The sequence below is a fragment of the Mirounga leonina genome, unplaced genomic scaffold (genome assembly GCF_011800145.1).
Source record: "Mirounga leonina isolate KUSES-001 unplaced genomic scaffold, KU_Mleo_1.0 Mir_91, whole genome shotgun sequence".
NCBI lineage: Eukaryota > Metazoa > Chordata > Mammalia > Carnivora > Phocidae > Mirounga > Mirounga leonina.
In genome coordinates this window covers 7,040,740-7,060,026 of record NW_023270839.1, presented here as the reverse complement: position 1 = coordinate 7,060,026, position 19,287 = coordinate 7,040,740, and the positions used below count along the sequence as shown (strand labels likewise).

Genomic DNA, 19,287 nt, shown 5'->3' with positions numbered 1-19,287 from the left:
AAGCCACTTGTATAGGGAGGTACCAGAGAGATGTTCTCAGACATGCCCAGTCTCAAAAAATGGGGCAGCCAGGGCCCTTTTCTTTTTTTTTTTAGATTGCTCAAAGCTACCATATATACATATATATATATATATATATATATATATATATATATATATATATAGTGTAAGGCTAAAATTAGAGAATGAAATTTGAATGGATAATGACTAAAAAAATGAACCCGTGGTAATTATTGATACCAACTATTGTTAAAGAAGTAAGGATACCCATGGAAGGATTATTTCTGATACCAGTGTAATTATCTGAAGAAAAGTAAGACACAGAAAGCATAAAAGAAACATGAAAGAGGAAAAAAAGTGAGAAATATCAAATTTAATTATGAATGTGAAATTAGAGTAGGGAGTAAGAAGTGCAGACAAAGAGCAGTATCCTTTCTCTTCTGTACAGGACAGTAGAGCAGGTTTTTGATTAGGAAAAGAGACCTAGAGTGCTTATAGGATGTTTTAAGATATTGAACCCATATGGCTTTAAAGTAGGGTTTTTTGTCTTCCAAACCATATTGAAAGATAAAGGGAAAAATAGAGTCCATATAACTAAAGAGACAATAAAGACACCTGCTATACTTCAAAGGATTAAGGCCAAGTATACCAAAAATACTAGATTTAATATAAATAATTGAAACTCACCATTAACAGGCTGCTTCTGCCTAAATCACAAGCAGAATTATTACTTTATAGCTAGAAAGGTTGGTCCAAGATAGGTCATTTCAGAGCAGTAAAGAAAATAAAAACAGGGAAAAAAAGAAATTAAAGTTGGTAAAATTAATAACATAGAGTTGAGAACAAAACTGATTAAGCATGATAGAAAATTTCAATAATAAAAGCTACCAATATCCAATTAAATGGAACTGTAAGACAGTAGATGTTAGGAATAAGAGAAATTTTGGGGTGCCTGAGTGGCTCAGTCAGTTAAGCACCCAACTCTTGGTTTTGGCTCGGGTCTTGATATCAGGGTCCTGGAATTGAGACCTGTGTTGGGCTCCATGCTCAGCATGGAGTCTGCTTGTCCCACTCCCTCTGCTCCTCCCCCAACTCTCTCTGTCTCTCTCATAAATAAATAAATGAAATCTTAAAAAAAGAAATTTCCCATTGCTATATCTTCCTTCATCCTACAGTAAGCCGAAGCAAGCACAGCAAAGACTGTATTTTACTTTCATTGGTCTGTCATAAACCTTTTCTGTGATTCTATGTGATGTAAGAAAGACGTTACTAGGGTTCCAAGCTGATGGCCAAGGAAGAATTCTTGAGATGTCTTTGGTGCAAAAAGGTGGTTTTATGAAAGCACGGGGACAGGACCCATGGGCAGAAAGAGCCACACCGGCGTCATGAGGAGCTGCCCATGATATACTTTCAAGTTGGGAGGGGGTTAGGGATAGTGTAAGTCTCTAAGAAATTTTGGAAGCAAGGTTTCCAGGAACTCGAGGGGACCAGCTATTGTTGGGAAAAGATCATTTATTACCATCTAATAAAACCTTAGTCATGAGACCCTTCAGATGTATATCGGTGGGCCATATGCTTGGGGGATGATTACCAACATGTATCTTGGAGAGTTTAGAGATAAAGCAAGTTTCCAAAGGAATTTTTATATGTTAAACTAGACTTACAGGATCCTGGCAGGGAGGGTGTCAGGTTAGGATTGCCTTTTGCCCTTAACAGAGTATTAACATCGAGGCAGTTGAGTCCCTGGAGGAATGTCACCCTGCCTGTTTCAAGGGCTTGTCAGTGGGCTCTAGGTAGTAAGGAATTTAATAATTTTTCTTCTGCCTTTGTTTCCCACATCACTATGGACAGAAATTAATTATATGAACAAGATGTACATTCTTGGCTAGTAATATTTCTGCAAACTTGTACACTACCTCAATACCGTTGTGAGGGGCAGGAGGTGCACATACATAAAGACCACAATGGAGTCACATTGACCAGAGATGGTTAATCTTGATGTAAACTATTAAACACATCATTGCTCAGATAATATTCACCAGACTTTTGGTGAACTTGGTATTTCCATGAACTCTGGTTTAGTTTGGTGTAATGGCCAAAGTGAATAACAAGGTTAGATATAAATCTCTCTTGTGCATCATTATATAAGTACTAATTTTCTCATTTGGGTTAATATTAAGGTAACTGGAAAAACAGTATCACTCATTCATAGTTTTTTTGTTTGGGGAGCTTTTTTTTGGATTGAAGAATAATAGATCCTCACAGGAACAACCCCATTCCATTAATGGAGAATAGAGATTCTGCAAAGAATGACCCTGCTCCTAATTTGAAAGGGTCAAAGCCCTAAAACCCATCATTTATCCAGCCCTGAGGCACGCTCTGAAAGAAGGAGTGCGAACAAAGAGGGCCCTCCAGGGTTCTGCATAACAAAGAGCCAGGGCTGGCCTGGGCTGGGGCTAAGGTGCTGATGCTACAATCTGGGAAATGTTCTGCTTATGAATATCCGTTTAGGCTCTAAAGTCTTAGGATTAATGTCTGTCCTTGGGAGGGGTATGTGTGAGGGGGTGGTTAGCGTTAATGAGACGATAGATAGGCCTCAGAGTGCAGGAGCTTCCGGGAGGAGAGGCCTTGGAGGAGAATGCTCACCCAGACGTTTCTACTAGACTTCCTGCTCCCAGAAGTCCTTGTGATTATTTACACGGAATAACCAGCCTTTGCAAAGTGAGCTGTGGGGTTATTACTGGGTCTCACTGATACGGAGAGAGAGGGAGTTCGACCACTACAGCCGGCTTTCTAACAAAAATTAAAAATCCAGAGGTAATAAAAGACACCAATAAAACAAGCAAACCAGGGCTCCCAGGAGAAATGGTTGATTCCAGGACTGGGACAGGGAAATTATACAATGAGCCTGGAATATCTTACAGGGACAGTAAGTAAGAGAGTGCTAAAAAGAAAAAAAAAAAGCTGGAATAATTTGAGCAAGAACATAAATGTTGATAGTATTGGATTAAAAGCCATGGAAAAAAATAAATGTCCATGAGTCCATATTGATATCAATAAATGACTGAGTAAACAAGGGAAGAGAAACAGAAAAAGGCAATTAGTAAATGTAGGAGGAGTAAAGAAAACAGAATAATCAGTAGGCAAGCAGCACAGCAGAGGTGTTGCAGGAATGATCTGTTTCTAGATGCTAAAGATCAGTGAGCAAGAGTTCAAAGAGAAACAGTATTTGCATAGCCTCAAATTACCTCTACACGAGACAATTAGGAATTACAAAGGGAAAAATATTTGTTACTGTAGAGAAATCTGGCAGACGCCATCTTTTTTTTTTTTTAAGAATTTATTTATTTGAGAGAGAGAGAGTGAACAAGAGAGAGCAGGAGCGAGGGGAGGGGCAGAGGGAGAGGGAGAAGCGGACTAGACTCCCCGCGGAGCAGGGAGCCTGATGACATGGGGCTCGATCCCAGTGATGTGGTTTTGGAATATAGGTGAATTCGGTGGGGTGAAGTCCGGAGCCGATGACCAAGAGAGAATTCTTGAGACGTGTTTGGTGCAAAATTGTGGTTTTATTAAAGCACAGGGCCCGTGGGTAGAAAGAGCTGCTGCGCTGGGGTTGTGAAGGATGGCTGATTATATACTTGGGAGTTGGGTGTAGGGAAAAAGGGAGGTTTTCAAAAGAGCTTTTGTATGCTAAAGAGGACCTACAAGATACCAGAGCCCTTGCCGTTGTAAAGTTAAGGGTGTTTTTCCCTCTAGCAAGGCATTAACAAACATTAAGGTAGTTCGGGAGCTTCCTAGAGGACTATCACAAATATCCCACCCAGGAGTGGGGCAGGGTGGAGGTTGCGGGACATCAGCTTGTGTTTTGTCCTTAGCTAACCTTCTGTTCCCTCATCACCAAGACCTAGAGATCATGACCTGAGCTGATGGCAGATGCTTAACCAACTGAACCACCCAGGCACCCCTCGCAGATGCCATCTTAACCAAGGGATCAAGGTAGACATCACCAGTAACAAAACACGCTGACGTCACACCCCCTGGTGAGAGGCTCTGGACCAGGGACAACATCACTTCCGTGGTATTCTTGCTAAAAAGCATAACTTCAGCCTCATCATAAGAAAGCGTCAGACAGACTCAAACTGTCAGGCATTCTACGAAATCACTGAACAGTACTCTTCAAAAGTATCAAGGTTGTGAAAGACCAAGAAGGACTGAGGACTTGTTACGGAATGCAGGACACTAAGGAGACAGATCAACTAAATGCAGTACGGGATCCTGAGTAGGATCTTGGGAGGGAAAAATCTGGTGAAATTTGAACAAGTGATTTAGTTTCGTTAATAGTATCAATGACAATTTCTTGGGGTAGTGATCATTGTACCATGGTTATGTAAGATGTTAACATCGGGGAAGGTAGGTGTAGGGCATATGTTAATTCTGTACTAGTTTTGCAGTTTTTCTGAAAAGTTGAAATAATTTCAAATAAAAAGTTAGAAATCTTATAATTGGCTTTTAAAAACAGCATTAATATATTAAGCACCTACAAATGGGAAGAACAAGAAATTCAAAGATTTCTAAAAATACTTTTCTATCTCTTATACTTTAAGTATGTAGTTCTTTAAGGAAATTTATCTTCCTAAAGCTGTAACAAAAAAGAGATTTTAACTGTCGGTTTAATTAAAAGTCTTGGTTACTATAAGAAGTAAATATAGGGGCGCCTGGGTGGCTCAGTTGTTAAGCGTCTGCCTTTGGCTCAGGTTATGATCTCATGGTCCTGGGATCGAGCCCCACATCGAGCCCCGCATCGGGCTCCCTGCTCGGCGGGAAGCCTGCTTCTCCCTCTCCCGCTCCCCCTGCTTGTGTTCCCTCTCTCGCTGTGTCTCTCTCTCTGTCAAATAAATAAATAAATAAATAACATCTTAAAAAAAAAAAGAAGTAAATATAAATAACTTTAAAGCTTTAATATTGGCTATGTAATTGCACACAAAAAAGCATGCAATATTCCTAAATGAGATGTCTCTTTGGACAAATTAAACTGATTCAAGAATTTTGATTTAAAAGCCGCTCTATGTCTTCTCCCTGACTACACCGTGTAAAACTATTAACACAATCTTCTACTTTATGAAAGTCTTGGGTTTATTTTCTCATGAAAAGCTTGATTGATCTGAATTTCCTAAATTTCCTCCACTAGTTGTTCTGGTCAAATAAACTAACATCACTTTATATTTATAAAATTGCAAAATTATGTGTTCAACTAAGTTACTTGATAATATCTAATATCCTTCTAAAAAGAGATTAATTTTTATGATTCTACAAATGACTTAATGTGTCAACTTAAATTGTAGTTTCTGGATCCTGAGTTCATTTTCAGTCCTTAAGCCAATGTAAATTTGCATTAACTAATAAATAATCTTTGGACAACATAATTTATATACCTGTGCTCTTTAATTCTTTACACAGTAGCATTAATCACCGGATTTAAAAGGATGTCCAAAAGCTTTTGGGTTAAAAATACTTATTTTTGTAATGGACCTTCTTTGTCACCCAAGTTAGTCCTTGAGAGTAGGTCTTCCCCTACATCTTTCACTTAGGTTCCTGACTAGAATGTAAAACGGTGTGTGTAACTTGAGATTTTTGAGGTGTGGAGCCTGATCAGACAAGTATTTAAAATAATATGTGGTATCAGGAAGGCCGTAGTAATTGATTGGAGATATTTGGGAACAAATTTTGTCTTTTTACCTCATTAGAGTGTCAAAGAAGAGATAAGGCTCCTAGTATGTGAACATCAAAAGCTTCTCTTCCGGGCGCCTGGGTGGCTCAGTTGGTTAAGCGACTGCCTTCGGCTCAGGTCATGATCCTGGAGTCCTGGGATCGAGTCCCGCGTCGGGCTCCCTGCTCGGCAGGGAGTCTGCTTCTCCCTCTGACCCTTCCCCCTCTCATGTGCTCTCTTTCATTCTCTCTCTCAAATAAATAAATTTAAAAAAAAAAAAAAGCTTCTCTTCCTGAAAACAGGTGCGGCGCACCCTGGTACTGGGGGAGCATTTATGGGGAGGTGTTTGGCAATATTTATTCTAACTGGTTTGTTGAATGTGCTGGTCATAGTGGGGTGCAAGCTGCCCGGGAAAAAAACATGATATTTACTCACGACCCTAACTTTCTTCCATGCTACACTGACTCTCCATTCTCTCCACTCTGATGAAATCTTGGGTAGATCCAATAGCTTTTCCAGTTGTTTTCACTTATTAGTTGAATAGTCTCATTTTTGAGTATGAACAGGCTTGGTCCAGTGGCATATCAAAACTTTAATCTCATCCAGTTTAAACCTTCTCCCCAACCCCTGGCTCAGTCTTGATTCAGGCTCAGAAACCTGAAGCCCAGAAAGGGGCCTTGGTCAGCGTTTCATTATTTTCTTCTTGTTCTTTTCCTCTATTTCTTCCTGACTCACTCCGTGACCTCTGGCTCCCTGAAGGTTGGTGCTGGGGGAGAAAGACAAACAAAGGGTGGAAAAGTTCTTCAGGGACTGGAATAGGCACAGTATGGCTTTGGTGCCCTTTGGGTGTGGCCAGCATCCAAATGCTTGTCCTTTTATGGGATGATTTTGGGGTTCATTGGAGACGAACATTCACCTGAACATGCCTGACCCCTCCAACACACTCTCCTGTTGACCGTTTGTGACGCTCACACTCAGACTCTGCTTCCCTCCCCATGCCAACGCCCCCAACCTGTTCTTGGTGGGCTCCTTGGCGATCCCCGCTCTCTTCCATAGGGCCCGCATCGGGTCACAGGAAACATGTGATTGGAGGAGGTACACCTGCTCCCATGCGGCCCACAGAGACAGCTTTGTCACAGATTGTGGTCTTAGGATGTTTGCACAGTACTAGTCCCTCCATCCCCCAAATTCCACGGCAAACAAACAAACTCTCTGAGCGGCTCTTATGAACCCCCTCACTTAGGTTAAACTAGAAGGACAACAAGCTCTGGAAAGGAGAAAGAGTACAGCGCTGCCAACTCTCCATTCTCCCACTCTCTAAAGAACCCTCCTCCTAACCTTCACCCCTCCAGGAATTCCCAGCCTTGTCTTATGTACCCTGGAGGCCGAGGTGAGGCAAAGGCAGAGAGAAAACTGATACAGGTATCCCTCACTTTTTTGAGGCTCACATGACAACAACACCTCGCTTTTATGAAAGACCTACATTAATACTTGTTTTCATTAAATGACAGAAATAGGTGGTCTGTCACTTAGTTTGGTCTTTGGGACCTTTGCTGATAATCTAAGTCAACAGAAAAAGTCACATCTAATATCCTATTACTCTATGAAAATTAAAAATGCACATTTCCTTGCACTTTTGCACAACAATTCTACTTCTATGCATTTATCTTATAGATATATATGTGTATGTATAGAAAGACATACGTACGAAGACACTTATTGTAGAGGCGCCTGGCTGGTTAATGCGACTCTTGATCTCAGGGTCGTGAGTTCAAGTCCCACATTATGTGAAGTAACTTTTTAAAAAAGTTACTTTTAAAAAAAGATATTCTTGGGGCGCCTGGGTGGCTCAGTCATTAAGAGTCTGCCTTTGGCTCAGGTCATGATCCCAGGGTCCTGGGATCGAGCCCCACATCGGGCTCCCTGCTCGGCGGGAAGCCTGCTTCTCCCTCTCCCTCTGCCACTCCCCCTGATTGTGCTCTCTCTCTCTCAGATAAATAAATGATTAAAATCTTTTTTTAAAGGTATTCCCTATAGCTCTATTTATAAAATCAAGCGTTCTGAAACAATGTGAATGTCTATGATAGAGAATATATTACAGTACATCCATTCAAAAGAATACTACGTAGGCATTAAAAAGAAAGTTAGGGGTGCCGGGGTGGCTCAGTCAGTTGAACATCTGCCTTCGGCTTGGGTCGTGATCTCTGGGTTCTGGGATCGAGCCCCACGTGGGTCTCTCTGCTCGGCAGAGAGTCTGCTTCTCCCTCTTACTCTCCCTCTGTGCTCTCTTTCTCTCTTAGATAAATAAGATCTTTTTTTTTTAATTTTTTAAAAATTTTATTTATTTATTTGAGAGAGAGAGAGACAGAGATGGTGAAAGAGAGCACAAGCGGGGAGGAGAGGGAGAAGCAGGCTTCCAGCCAAGCAGGGAGCCCGATGTGGGGCTCGATCCCAGGACCCCCGGGATCACGACCTGAGCTGAAGGCAAACACCCAACCAACTGAGCCACCCAGGTGCCCAGATAAATAAGATCTTTAAAAAAATAAAAAATAAATAAAAATTCAAAAATAATAATAAAAAGAAGGAAGCAGCTTTAGCTTTTGTCTGGGCTGCCCACATGCCATCCAGACTGAGGAAGACCTGGAAACTTCGGGCCACCTGAGCCACGGCCACATCAGCAAGCACTGGAAGCCAGAGGAGGCCAGGGTAATGCTGGAGACACGCATCATCACAGGGTCAACTTCGACAAATATCACCCAGGTTACTTCGGAAATGTTAGTATGAGGCATGAGCACTTAAAGAGGAACCAGAGCTTCTGCCCATCTGTCAACCTTGACAAACTGCGGACCTTACTTAGTCAGTGAGCAGACACGGGTAAATGCTGCCAGAAACAAGACCGGAGCTGCTCCTATTCCTGACATGGTGCACTCAGGCTACTACAAAGTTTCAGGAAAGGGAAAGCTCCCCAAACAGCCTGTCATCGTGAAGGCCAAGTTTTTCAGTAGAAGAGCTGACGAGAAGATGAAGGGGGTTGGGGGGGGGCGCTGTGTCCTGGTAGCTTGAAGCCACATGGAGGGAGGTTCATTAAATGCTAACAAGGGAGACAAACAGAAACAGAAAACAAAACAAAACCAAACCATACAGAAATGGGCAGCTTTAACTTACCAATACAGTATCATCTCCAAGATATATCTTTAAGTGGAAAAAGCAAGAGAGTAACATGTAAAAATTTGTGCAACAAACAGCCTGTGTATATGTGTGTATGGTGGTTAATATACAGAATATCATTGAGAAGATAAATTAGAATTTGGTACAGTTTGTCACTGAAAGGGGAAAATAGGGAGTAAGAAAAAAGGTGACTTATCTTTCACTGTATATAGTTTTTTTTTTTTTAATGTTTTATTTATTTATTCATTAGAGTCAAAGAGAGAGAGAGGCAGAGGGAGAAGCAGGCTCCCCGCCTAGCAGGGAGCCCGATGCGGGACTCGATCCCAGGACCCTGGGATCATGACCTGAGCCGAAGGCAGACGCTTAACCATCTGAGCCACCCAGGCACCCCTCACTGTATATAGTTTCTTATGTTTTCATTTTTTTTTTACCACGTATATCTATTACCCTTTTAACATATAAATTAATAGCCTCTCCTCCTGTCCCTTGCTAAGCTATCCCTTATAAGGTTCTGCACTCTATTTAAGAAGAGAACTTTTTGCTTGTGACCCTGTTTATTTTCCTACCCTCTCAACCTAAGCCAGGTAATGTAGAAAGAAGCCCCAAAGTCCACTTCTCCCCTCTGTCTAAAAGCTTAGGTTCTAGGACAATTATAATCAACCCAGTTGGCAGGTTCCCTTGGTGCCTTTCAGAGTTCTATAGATCTGGGTATCCCTGAATTTTCCTCTCTCCCCACACTTTATCACTCCAGAAGGCAAATAGAAGGGAAAAAAGTGAAGGTCCTTATAATCTCTTGCCCCAAGGGTGTCCAACTCTCAACTCTCCAGGCCTGGGTCATTGTCCATTGGTAACTTACTGTAGGTTCTTGCTGCCAGAATAATCCTTTCTTCGTCTCCCTAAGAAGGAAGTTAGAGGATGGAAGAATAGACTATGAGGCCAAGCCTTGGTTCTAGTCCTGGCTGTCTTGTGTTAGCAATGAGCCCTCATTGGTGGCAGTAATAACAGCACTTTGTCATAGAAACCCACCCGGGGCCAGGTAATATGCCAAGTGGCTTACTTATCGATGGCTTTTTCTTCCATTTCCCACAAGGTCTGCAGCAGATCTCTACAATCTCCTCAAGTCCTCCACCTGCCTGGCCACGATGCCCTACCCTCGTGTGTGTGCCCCAGCTTTGTGGAGATATTTGAGGCAGCCCCTTGTGAAATGCTTCCAGTTCCTCCTCCCCTGAATGTCTCTGTGAATTTCTCTGATTCCCCAGGCGGAATTAGGTGCTCCTTCCTCTATGACATTTGGCATTTCTCGTTCTGTCCGGAAGACCCTAGAGATCATTCCTTACATCACCGTGAATTCTGTTGGTCTTTGTCTTCATCAGATGATGAGATAATTGAGGGCAGAGACAGGGCCATGTTTATTATTCTGTCGCCGGCCAATTAGCACGGGGCCCCACACGCAGCACAGCCTCCATAGTTGTGGCAGGGTTTTGTGCGGCATGAAAGCTCTGTAATGCATGTGTCTTAGAAGGATCATTCTGGCAGCAACATGGAGGGTGAAATGAGAGGACGTGAAAGACAAGAGCAGCCAAAAGGCCATAACTCAGGCCCCAAGCACCTGGGATCTGATGAGGGGGAGGAGGGGAGGGTAGATACAGGAGATTGGAACCACTGACAACTCTTGGAATTAATTTGATTTTGAGGGTGAGGGAGGTCGAGCTTTCTATATCGATACTGTGGTCCCTGCTTAGGGCATTGGATGGATGTGGTTGCCACGGACAGAGATAAGAAAAAGTAAATTGACAATAAAATATCAAGTTCCATTTTGGCCAGGTTGACTTTGAAGTTAACTGTTCAGTAGAAAATCAGCTATTTGGATTTAAAACACAAGAGAGGTTTGGGTTACTATATTTGATAGTCACCAGTATCAGCACAAATAATCCTATCAGTAAGAATTTTAAGCCAGAAGAAAAGAAAGTCATGAAGAAGGAAAAAATGACAGTATTTGATGAAAACAAAACAAAACAAGGCCCCTAGGAAAAGGAGTTTTCCGTTGCTTTTCTCCTTTATTGGACAATCTGCCATTCCTACCAGGCTCTGGCATAAATCATCTAAAACGATGAGAAATGGGTGCCTCCCATGTGAAACAGCTCTTCAGGGACCCAGTACGACTCCCTTCGCTAGACAGGAGACCCCAGATAGTCACCCAGAGTTCCAGTGAAAAAGGTACTTGTCACTAGAGACTCAAAGAGTCTCCTTCACAAAAGGAAGGAAGAGGAGCGGAGCAAGATGGCAGAGGAGTAGGAGACCTGGATTTCGTCTCCTCTCAGGAATTCAGCTGGATAGGGATCAAACCATTCTGAACACCTACAAACTCAACAGGAGATCAAAGAAAAGAATAGCAGCAACTCTCTCATCAGAAAAGCGACCACTTTCTGGAAGGTAGGACGTGCGGAGAAGTGAAACCGATATTCAGGAGGATAGACGGCAGGGGAGGGGCCTCCGTCTGCCGCTTCTGGCAAGTGATAGAACCACGGAGCACAAAATCGGAACTTTTAAAAGTCTGCTCTGCCAAGGGACGTCACTCTGGTGGCTAAGTGGGGGGTGGAACCCTCCAGGACAGTGTGGTCTCAGGACCCTCGGGGTCACAGAAAGACCGGGGGTGCCTGAGTGTGGCAGAGCTCCCAGGTAACGGAGCAGGGAAGCCGGCTGCAGAGGCGGAGCCCAGGCGCGGGCTCTCAGCTCGGGGTGGCCATAAACCGTGATCCGCGGCACAGTCGGGCCCCTGCTCCTCCAGCAGGGACCCAACAAGCGGCAGATCCGGGGAGACTCACCTTCCTCCCCTGGGAGGAGCCACGCGGGAGTGCACCGCAGGGATCTGCTGGGTTTGGAGACTCCACCCGGGGTCAGGTGCCAGAGATAGAAATGCGTGGTCACAGGCCGGGTGAGCACGGAGTGCGGCCGGAGACCGGGGAGACGGGAGTGACTGACGGCTTTTCTCTGGGGGCTCACTGAGGAGCGGGGCCCCGAGTTCTTGGCTCCTCCGGGGCGGAGATTGGGAGGCCGCCATTTTCACTCTCCGCCTCCAAAGCTGTACGGAAAGCTCGCAGGGAACAAAAGCCCCGGAGAGCAAACCCGAGCAGATTACTTAGCCAGGAGGGGGCAAGGGCGGGGCAATTCCGCCTCCGGCAGAGACATTTGGAAACCACGGCAACAGGCCCCTCCCCAGAAGATCAGCGAGAACAGCCGGCCAAGACCAAGTTTACCGATCAATGAGAACGGCAGAACTCCAGCGCTAGGGGACTACTGCACATAGAATTCACGGCTTTTTTACCATGATTCCTTAGTCTTTTAAAGTTAATTTTTTTTTAACTGTCTTTTTGTCTTTTTATTTCTTTTTGAATTTTTCTTTTTCCCTTTTCAACCAACATCTTATCAATCCCTTTTTTAAAAAAAAACATTTTTATTTTTCATTTTTAGAGTCATATTCTATCCCTTCATAGTAGTTACCCGTATTTTTGGCTTATATATATATACGTTGTTCTCTCTTTAAAATTTTGAGATAGTTTCTTCTAACAGATTAAAATATACCCTAAATCTCTAGTATATGGTGTTTTCTATTCCCCTGCCTGATTACATCCTCTCCCTTTTTTTTTCTTTTTCTTTTTTCTTTTTTTAAATCCTCTTCTTTCTTTTTTCAAACAACTTCTTATCAATTCCTTTTATAAAATTTTTTATAATTTCCATTTTTACAGTCATATTCCATCCCTTCATCATATCAACCCTTATTTTTGTACATATATAAGTTTTTCTTTCTTTAAAATTTTGGGAGGCACTTTCTTCTAAAAGACCAAAATACACCCCAAATCTAGTGTGTGGCACTGATCTATATACCAGCCTGATCATATTTGATCACATTCTGGTTTTTTTGTTGTTGTTGTTGTTGTTTTGTTTTGTTTGTTTTTGTTTTTGTTTTTATCTTTATCTTTTTCTTTTTTTTTCTTTTTCTTTTTTCTCTCTTTCCCTTTCTTATCCCACTGCTTCAGGTCTTTTCTGATTTGTTTAGAGTATATTTTCTGGGGACGTGGTTACTCTACTAGCATTTTGTTCTCTCATTAATCTATTCTCCTCTGCACAAAATGACAAGACGGAAAAAATCACCTCAACAAAAAGAACAAGAGGTAGTACCGACTGCCAGGGACCTACTCAATACGGACATTGGTATGATGTCAGATCTAGAGTTCAGAATCATCACTTTAAAGATACTAGCTGGGCTTGAAAAAAATATGGAAGTTATTAGAGAAACCCTTTCTGGAGAACTAAAAGAGCTAAAATCCAACCAAGTAGAAATCAAAAAGGCTATTAATGAGGTGCAATCAAAAATGGGGGCGCTAAGTGCTAGAATAAATGAGGCAGAAGAGAGAATCAGTAATATAGAAGATGAAATGATGGAAAATAAAGAAGCTGAGAAAAAGAGAGATAAACAACTACTGGATCACGAGGGCAGAATTCGAGAGATAAGCGATACCGTAAGACGAAACAACATTAGAATAATTGGGATCCCAGAAGAAGAAGAAAGAGAGAGAGGGCCAGAAGGTATAATGGAGCAAATTATAGCAGAGAACTTCCCTAATTTGGGGAAAGAAACAGGCATGAAAATCCAGGAAGCACAGAGAACCCCTCTCAAAATCAATAAAAATAGGTCAACACCCGACATCTAATAGTAAAACTTACGAGTCTCATAGACAAAGAGAAAATCCTGAAAGCAGCTCGGGAGAAGAGAAATGTAACCTACAAGGGTAGAAACATTAGATTGGCAACAGACCTATCCACAGAGACCTGGCAGGCCAGAAAGGACTGGCAGGATATATTCAGAGCACTAAATGAGAAAAATATGCAGCCAAGAATACTATATCCAGCTAGGCTGTCATTGAAAATCAAGGAGAGATAAAAAGCTTCCAGGACAAACAAAAACTAAAGGAATTTGCAAACACAAAACCAGCCCTACAGGAAATCTTGAAAGGGGTCCTCTAAGCAAAGAGAGAGCCTAAAAGCAACATAGACCAGAAAGGAACACAGACAATATACGGTAACAGTCACCTTACAGGCAATACAATGGCACTAAATTCCTATCTTTCAATAGTTACCCTGAATGTAAATGGGCTAAATGCCCCAATCAAAAGACACAGGCTAACAGACTGGATTAAAAAACAAGACCCATCGATATGCTGTCTGCAAGAGACTCATTTTAGACCCAAAGACACCCCCAGATTGAAAGTGAGGGGGTGGAAAACCATTTACCATGCTAATGGACACCAAAAGAAAGCTGGGGTGGCAATCCTTATTTCAGACAAATTAGATTTTAAACCAAAGACTGTAATAAGAGATGAGGAAGGACACTATATCATACTTAAAGGATCTATCCAATAAGAAGATCTAACAATTGTAAATATCTATGCCCCTAAAATGGGAGCAGCCAATTATATAAGGCAATTAATAACAAAAGCAAAGAAACACATCGACAACAAGACAATAATAGTGGGGGACTTTAACACCCCCCTCACTGAAATGGACAGATCGTCTAAGCAAAAGATCAACAAGGAAATAAAGACTTTAAATGACACACTGGACCAAATGGACTTCACAGAAATATTCAGAACATTCCACCCCAAAGCAATGGAATACACATTCTTCTCTAGTGCCCATGGAACATTCTCCAGAATAGATCACATCCTAGGTCATAAATCAGGTCTCAACCGGTACCAAAAGATTGGGATCATTCCCTGCCTATTTTCAGACCACAATGCTTTGAAACTAGAACTCAATCACAAGAGGAAAGTCGGAAAGAACTCAAATACATGGAGGCTAAAGAGCATCCTACTGAAGAATGAATGGGTCAACCAGGAAATTAAAGAAGAATTAAAAAAATACATGGAAACCAATGAAAATGAAAACACAACAGTGCAAAATCTTTGGGATGCAGCAAAGGCAGTCCTAAGAGGAAAGTATATAGCAATACAAGCCTTTCTCAAGAAACAAGAAAGGTCTCAAATACACAACCTAACTCTACACCTAAAGGAGCTGGAGAAAGAACAGCAGATAAAGCCTAAACCCAGCAGGAGAAGAGAAATAATAAAGATCAGAGCAGAAATCAATGAAATAGAAACTAAAAGAACAGTAGAACAGATCAATGAAACTAGGAGCTGGTTCTTTGAAAGAATTAACAAGATTGATAAACCCCTGGCCAGACTTATCAAAAAGAGAAGAGAAATGACCCAAATCAACAAAATCATGAATGAAAACGGAGAGATCCAACCAACACCAAAGAAATACAAACAATTAGAAGAACATATTATGAGCAACTCTATGCCAGCAAATTAGATAACCTGGAAGAGATGGATGCATTCCTAGAGATGTATCAACTACCAAAACTGAACCAGGATGAAATAGAAAACCTGAACAAACCTATAACCACTAAGGAAATTGAAGCAGTCATCAAAAATCTCCCAAAAAACAAAAGCCCAGGGCCAGATGGCTTCCCAGGGGAATTCTACCAAACATTTCAAGAAGAATTAATACCTATTCTTCTGAAACTGTTCCAAAAAATAGAAACGGAAGGAAAACTTCCAAACTCATTTTATGAGGCCAGCATTACCTTGATCCCAAAACCAGACAAAGACCCCATCAAAAAGGAGAATTACAGACCAATATCCCTGATGAACATGGATGCAAAAATTCTCATCAAAATACTAGCCAATAGGATCCAACAGTACATTAAAAGGATTCTTCACCATGACCAAGTGGGATTTATCCCTGGGCTGCAAGGTTGGTTCAACATCCGCAAATCAATCAATGTGATACAGTACATTAACAAAAGAAAGAACAAGAATCATATGATCCTCTCAATAGATGCAGAAAAAGCTTTTGACAAAGTACAGCATCCTTTCTTGATCAAAACTCTTCAGAGTATAGGGATACAGGGTACATACCTCAATATCATAAAAGCCATCTATGAAAAACCTACAGCGAATATTATTCTCAATGGGGAAAAACTGAGAGCTTTCCCCCTAAGGTCAGGAACGCGGCAGGGATGTCCACTATCACCACTGCTATTCAACATAGTATTGGAAGTCCTAGCCACAGCAATCAGACAACAAAAAGAAATCAAAGGCATCCAAATTGGCAAAGAAGAAGTCAAACTCTCACTTTTTGCAGATGATATGATACTTTATGTGGAAAACCCAAAAGACTCCACCCCAAAACTGCTAGAACTCATACAGGAATTCAGTAAAGTGGCAGGATATAAAATCAATGCACAGAAGTCAGTGGCATTCCTATACACCAACAACAAGACAGAAGAAAGAGAAATTAAGGAGTCGACCCCATTTACAATTGCATCCAAAACCATAAGATACCTAGGAATAAATCTAACCAAAGAGACAAAGGATCTGTACTCAGGGCGCCTGGGTGGCTCAGTTGGTTAAGCGACTGCCTTTGGCTCAGGTCATGATCCTGGAGTCCCTGGATCGAGTCCCACATCGGGCTCCCTGCTCGGCAGGGAGTCTGCTTCTCCCTCTGACCTTCCCCCCTCTCATGTGCTCTCTCTCATTCTCTCTCAAATAAAATAAAATAAAATCTTTAAAAAAAAAATTAAAAAAAAAAAAGGATCTGTACTCAGAAAACTATAAAATACTCATGAAAGAAATTGAGGAAGACACAAAGAAATGGAAAAACGTTCCATGGATTGGAAGAACAAATATTGTGAAGATGTCAATGCTACCTAGAGCAATCTACACATTCAATGCAATCCCCATCAAAATACCATCCACTTTTTTCAAAGAAATGGAACAAATAATCCTAAAATTTGTATGGAACCAGAAAAGACCCCGGATAGCCAGAGGAATATTGAAAAAGAAAAGCAAAGCCGGTGGCATCACAATTCTGGACTTCAAGCTCTATTACAAAGCTGTCATCATCAAGACAGCATGGTACTGGCACAAAAACAGACACATAAATCAATGGAACAGAAGAGAGAGCCCAGAAATGGACCCTCAACTCTATGGTCAACTCATCTTCGACAAAGCAGGAAAGAATATCCAATGGAACAAAGACAGTCTCTTCAACAAATGGTGTTGGGAAAATTGGATAGCCACATGCAGAAGAATGAAACTGGACCATTTCCTTACACCACACACAAAAATAGACTCCAAATGGTTGAAAGACCTCAATGTGAGACAGGAGTCCATCAAAATCCTAAAGGAGAACACAGGCAGCAACCTCTTTGACCTCAGCCGAAGCAACTTCTTCCTAGAAACATCGCCAAAGGCAAGGGAAGCAAGGGCAAAAATGAACTATTGGGACTTCATCAAGATAAAAAGCTTTTGCAAAGCAAAGGAAACAGTCCACAAAACCAAAAGACAACCGACAGAATGGGAGAAGATATTTGCAAATGACATATCAGATAAAGGGCTAGTATCCAAAATCTATAAAGAACTCATCCAACTCAACACCCAAAGAACAAAGAATCCAATCAAGAAATGGGCAGAAGACATGAACAGACATTTTTCCAAAGAAGACATCCAAATGGCCAACAGACACATGAAAAAGTGCTCAATATCGCTCAGCATCAGGGAAATCCAAATCAAAACCTCAATGAGATACCACCTCACACCAGTCAGAATGGCTAAAATTAACAAGTCAGGAAACGACAGATGTTGGCGGGGATGCGGAGAAAGGGGAACCCTCCTACACTGTTGGTGGGAATGCAAGCTGGTGCAGCCACTCTGGAAAACTGTATGGAGGTTCCTCAAAAAGTTGAAAATAGAGCTACCATATGATCCAGCAATTGCACTACTGGGTATTTACCCCAAAGATACAAATGTAGGGATCCGAAGGGGTATGTGCACCCCGATGTTTATAGCAGCAATGTCCACAATAGCCAAACTGTGGAAAGAGCCAAGATGCCCATCGACAGATGAATGGATAAAGAAGATGTGGTATATATATACAATGGAATATTATGCAGCCATCAAAAGGAATGAGATCTTGCCATTTGCAACGACGTGGATGGAACTGGAGGGTATTATGTTGAGTGAAATAAGTCAAACAGAGAAAGACATGTATCATATGATCTCACTGATATGAGGAATTCTTAATCACAGGAAACAAACTGAGTGTTGTTGGAGTGGGTGGTGGGGTGGGAGGGATGGGGTGACTGGGTGATAGACACTGGGGAGGGTATGTGCTCTGGTAAGCGCTGTGAATTGTGCAAGACTGTTGAATCTCAGATCTGTACCTCTGAAACAAGTAATGCAATATATGTTAAGAAAAAAAAAGAAGAAGAAGAAGGTAGCGGGAGGGGAAGAATGAAGCGGGGGAAATCGGAGGGGTAGACGAACCATGAGAGACGATGGACTCTGAAAAACAAACAGGGTTCTAGAGGGGAGGGGGGTGGGAGGATGGGTTAGCCTGGTGGTGGGTATTGAGGAGGGCACATTCTGCATGGAGCACTGGGTGTTATGCACAAACAATGAATCATGGAACACTTCATCTAAAACTAATGATGTAATGTATGGGGATTAACATAAGAATAAAAAAAAAGGAAGGAAGCTAGATTCTGATAAATCAAGTAAGTACTAATACTGAAGAGGTTTTTCTGGCTACACATGTGAAGAAAAAGAAAGCATATTTTAAATAAATCCTGGCAGACAGTGTGGTGACTTTGCAATAATAAGACAATACAGCAGCCAGCCGGTTGTCCCAGATACTGTGTACCCTGGACAGCGGCAAGCTTTAAAATTTACCCAAATAACTTAAATTCCGGTCTTAGCAAGTCTGTATAAATTTAGGTCCATCATTCAGAAGTTGCTGGGACGGACCTTTCCCATCAGTGAGTGTTATCTTGGTTCCGGCACAAAAAAGATTCAAAGAGTATTTGGCCTTGGCCAAAACGGACCACCACCAGCAACAAAATGCCTGTGATATTTTCTTGCACGCACAGGACAGAACACCTGAATTTCTAGACTCTGAAAGGAAGGAAGTAGAAGAGCTATGGGAAAACAATGCATATAATCGTTTGCCTCTCTACACTGATATCCATTTATCTCTCCATCCTCCACAAAGGGAAGTCATCAGTTAGGAAGAAAAAGATCTTGACTACCTAAGAAAACTCTTAAAATTGCAGAATTTTGAAGCGCAGAGAAATGATGAGATTGCGAGCTCTCTTTGTCATGAATCGTGGATGAACTACTGAAAATCAAATCATCTCTTGGAACTGTTTGTAAAGAGTTAAGGACAGAGACTAATTAAGGAAAATTTATTTAGAAATTTTAAATAGCCAACATGGATGACCTTAATTTTATTACTATAATGTCAGTAGACAAAGCAGCAAAACTTGAAGAAAGAGGAAACTGATGCACCAA

The 19,287-nt window shown here is 41.7% G+C and overlaps 1 pseudogene; it reads left to right on the top strand.

Moving 5' to 3' along the window:
- The first annotated feature begins 8,324 nt into the window (after positions 1 to 8,324).
- Positions 8,325 to 8,770, top strand: LOC118003081 (annotated as a pseudogene).
- The last annotated feature ends 10,517 nt before the right edge of the window (positions 8,771 to 19,287 follow it).